At 38.9% G+C, this 4,631-nt stretch overlaps 1 protein-coding gene across 1 annotated transcript in view; it reads left to right on the top strand.

Annotated features, from left to right (window-relative positions):
• Positions 1–4,631, top strand: part of PLEKHG1 (pleckstrin homology and RhoGEF domain containing G1) — a 195,031-nt gene that overhangs the window by 73,516 nt on the left and 116,884 nt on the right. The gene's annotated exons all lie outside the window — the stretch shown is intronic.

Here is a 4,631-nt window from a genome sequence, read left to right as displayed (position 1 = left end):
CACTCTTACTGCAGAAGACAAGAGAAAGTGGAAGGACTGTTTTTCTTTCTTTTCTAGTATACAAGCTCCACACTGGGATGTCTGTCTCAGACTAGAAGCCTGACTCAGGGCAAGATAGAAAACTCCATTTGAAATGAAGGAAAGACATTGTCAAGACACAGAGAAGCTTAAATGAGGATTTATGATTTTGCATTTTATCTTAAGCTGAGGTCTAAAAGAAAATGTTGCTTTTATTGAGTTGGTTTTTATTTTTTATTTTTTTGTTTTTTAAGGAACAATGCTCATAGGTAAGTAATGGGAGCACTTCTTAAATACCAGTGGTAGGCTGAATTAGCTAATAGTTTGTATTTGAGTAGGATGTCGTTGCGTAACCTTTGACTTTTATTTAAGAATGCAACTGACAAAAAAGATTGAACCATCTGGTTGCTGGATAGCAGATCCTGAAGTTGAAACAGCAAAGGACAAAGTATATCCTTTTCATATTTTTCAGAGCTTAGCCTGGACCATGATACTTATGCTCCCAGCTGAGCTTCTCCACATTTTAGAGCTGTGGATATTGGATCTGGGATTTTGGTTTGGGTACAGTCTATTAAAAAATGACAGATTTGCACCTTCCAAAACACAAAAAACAAGACGCTAAACCAAGCCAGCAAAACTTCTGAATAGTGTTAAACTTTGTTTGGGAAAGTCAATTAAGAATCTTTCATGTGAAAGGGGGAAACTTTAACAAATAAATGCACCTTGAGGAACCTATTAAGATGAAGGTATTTAATTGGCAATTAAGCAGAAGCTGATTTTTATCTATCTGCTCAAAACAGAATTTGGGGATGCTTGTCTCCAAGTTATTTACTGAGTTTAATTATGTATAAATGCAATCAGAGTGCAATGGTAGGCATGAATATTATTTACTATTTACATATTCAGTGATGGCTGGGGTATTTGGACTTTCCAATTAAAAAAAGTGTTTTTACAGCGTTTAAAGAGTGTGACAATAAAACACACTCTTGTATGTGAAAGCTTGCAAAGAACAGTTTTTCCAACTATTTAATTGGCCTAATAAAAGATATCACATTTATCCAACGAAAATTGTCTGACAATAAAACACAAGCACTATAGTTATTGGTGGAATAAAAGAAGCAGAGAGAAGATGGTTTAGGAATATCATAATGTCTTTTCTTCAATATTTTAACTTTCTCTTTAAAACTTCTTACAAATTGTAGCAATGCATTTTCTTGAATAAGATCATTTAAAAGTGTCCTGATCCTTTTCCTCTTTCCTAGTTCTGTGTTTTTGTTTTTATTTTTTTCTGGGATTGAAAAATGTTGTCTGATCTGATTGCCCCTAGAACTTTCAAGAACCAGGACCATTTTATTAACTTGCCAAATAGAAGGGTTGGGGGGGAAGTGTTTTTTATGCTGTTAAAGTTCTACTAAAACATTTGCCCATTTTCCCCATTAATGCTACAGAATGAAAGCTTTTAGGACCATAATACTTGTAGCTTTCTGCGAAGCAGGGGCGTTGTCCCCAGATAGAAGATACACGAAGTATTTTTTACAGAAATAGGATGATTACTGTTTTGTAAGAAGAAAGTGCAGAAGACGACATGCGACAGAATGAGTCAGTCTGCAGTTCCTGAGTTTTACATTCAGTGCTCAGTTTAGGATCCCTGATTTGGGATTTTTGTCTTTTAACTTGTTGCCTTTGAAGCATGAATTTTGGAGCTCTTTGTCTTAGAAATGAAAAGCTTGATTTGGAAACTGTTGATTCAGTGCTGTAAATACTAATTCCATCTGCTACAGGGATCTTCTGAGACTCTTTTCTTTCTTGCTCTTGTTTTTTTTTTTGCTAGAATAGATGAGTGCAGAGCTGTGAGAAGATGGTGTGGTTTCTCCATAAGAAACGTTGTCAAAGACTTGCTTGCAAGCAATAATAGTAGTAGTAAAACAATAATAGTGCGCTCCGTGGTATTACATGTAGTTATAGATTCTTTCAAAGCAACTTCTTTAGAGTGAGCCTGTGCACATTTCCCTCACTTCATCTGAGTACGCCTCTGTGATGCTGAGTGACACCTTGAAGCTCAGCAGCAACGACAGTGGAAGAATGTGAGTGGATTTAAGGAGCAAGCCGAGGTGTTTAAAGAGATGTTCCAGAACCAACGTGGACAAAAGGTTGATGGCTTGCCTCTGACTGAAAGGCACAGGGCAAAGTTAGACTGTTGGGTGGTGCCATGGAGTAGAGCTGTGAAAACAGGCTCCACTTGCTTGCTCCTACACAGTGCAAGCCAAACAAAATTACCCACTCACCATTGAAATGACATTGCTCTCACTGCATGCCAAAGACTGGGAGCCTGAAAGTAGTGCTGGGCACAGGCCAGAAAGCAACAACAAGCTGTTTTTTCAGCATTGGGCATGTACTCAGTGGAAGTGAGTGGGTGGGACATGTTTTCATGGCAGTGCTGGCTAGCGCAACCGGAGGCAGGGTAGATACAGCAGATGATTAACAAGCTGCTGTTTTTGTGTAACTAATACTGAAATCAGCTTGGCCCTCTGCTCTGGCCAGCTACTTCGTTGCTATTTGGCTGTTAGTTTTCTGGATGAAGCTTGTATAAAGTACCCACCTAGGGGCTGTGGAAGGAGCAGAATGAGAAGAACACAAGTCCATTGTGTTCTTTTGAACTTGCTCCTTTAAATTTTTGTAATGGCTTGCAAACAAACTGCCCAGGCATATCTGCTGTTTAAAATTACATGTCATCCACTGGAACGCTGCGTAATCTGACTCTACATTTTTCTTATTGGCAAAAGCTTGACAATTTTTGTTAATTTTTTGCTATAGAAATGTACCACTTTGACCTCCCCTAGCATCCATTATTCCAAAACTCCTATGGTTATTTGCAAGCATTAATGGCATTTATCAGTCATTGACTCAAGTGGTTCATTTATCAGTCATTGACTCAAGTGGTTTATGCTCATAGCACCCCCATGAAAAACATCACTGCCTTTCAGTTGATTAGGTATAGGGAAGGTATAAGGGCTAACCCCAGGTAATGGAGCTAGTGTGTCACAATGATGGAACAGAATCCATATTTCTGGGCTTTTTTGTTTGTGATTTAAGAATTCCTTTCCTAAAAATAAGTGACTATTGTTGTTTTTTGGTTCAAGTTAGAATTAGACAGGAAGTTCAGAGGAAAGGTGTGGTGGTTTGTGTGTTAATTATTTTAAATGCAAACATCTGTTAGTACAAGTCCGGCTGTATTCCTTAACTTCCAGTGCCACCAGTTCAAGAACAAATATGTGAAATAATTTATCTGGAAATTAAGGCCATCTTTTAATATTCTGTATTCTTCCTCTGAACATTGCCTTTGCTCTCAGTCCAGGTTTTTGATCAGAAAGGTAGCTCTTTCAATGAACTGCCTGTTGGACAATGTGCTTGTTTAGGTATGAATGCCTTTTTCGGGGTGGAAAAGCTTGACATGAACAGTATTAAACTCAATGTTTGTAATGCTGGTAACAAATTTTGTTGTTATACTGGATATTTCTACTTGTGAATTCCTCCAGTGTAGAATGTCGGAGGGGAGTTTTAGATTAATACTGTATTTACTTGAATATAATATGACCCTAAATATAAGACAGCCCCCCTCCCCCCAATAATTAGATTCCAGATATGGAAAATATGTAAATTTGTTATAATTTTCCAGGCATAGAATCTAATTACTGGAGGTTTATCCTGAATATGTCCCTCTCCTGCTGCTACAGCAAGGTAAATAAATCAGGGGAGGAGGGGGTCAGGTAGCCCCCTTGCTCTCTGCCCCTACCAACTTCCTCCCTCTACAGCTCCTTCCCCTGCCCCCCTTTACTGGCAGACCCTGCTTTACCTACGCATATGGAAGTGAGGGAGAAATTTGAAAAAACTGTCCTTTAAATAAACATACCTGTAGTTACTTATATATAGGACAATTATAACAGGTACCCATAGACTTAGTTCATCCAGCATTGATGCAGTTTACCTTTTGTGAACTGCTGCAAGTTTCACCACAGGTATTCCATAAACACACTTTCAAGCAGCACTTTTGTACCAATTTACATAGAGTACAAACTGTGTATGGTGGGGGTGCACCAGTAGAGATTTTTGGGGCCCATACCAATATCCGATTTTTTTTAAGGAGGCGTATCAGCTGATATTGATCCGATTTCTGATACGGCATGGAAAGCTGCCTCCAGCTGGTAAGTGTGTTGTGGTGGAAGGGGAGGGGGGAGGAAATAAAGAGCAGAAACGGTGGGAAAAAGTGTGATTACCCTGTAGCCAGGCTGCCTTCTCAAGTGTCTGAAAACAGGTGGACACACATTTTACTCATGGCAGCTCTTTACAGAAGGGGTTGTGTTGTGAAAGGGGTCTAAAGTGTTTTTAACTTACCCCTCTCTTGCCTTTCTGGGTCATTTCTGTCTTTCATCTAGTACAGCCTGTTCAGTAGAAGGTTTGCAGAAGAACCAAAGGTTCTTCAGGAAGTCGAATTTATGGTTTAGTTGGTAGCTATCTTTTCTCCAAGAGTTGAATCCTGCTTTTACTGAGCATTTTATTGAAAAGTTCCTAGTCTGAGTGTGCAATGGATAGGGGTTTGCTCCCTTAATTTAATT

The sequence above is a fragment of the Gavialis gangeticus genome, unplaced genomic scaffold (assembly GCF_001723915.1).
Source record: "Gavialis gangeticus isolate Ggan-Ray unplaced genomic scaffold, GavGan_comp1, whole genome shotgun sequence".
NCBI lineage: Eukaryota > Metazoa > Chordata > Crocodylia > Gavialidae > Gavialis > Gavialis gangeticus.
The sequence above is the reverse complement of the archived record's forward strand: the minus strand, read 5'-3'. Positions and strand labels throughout refer to the sequence as shown.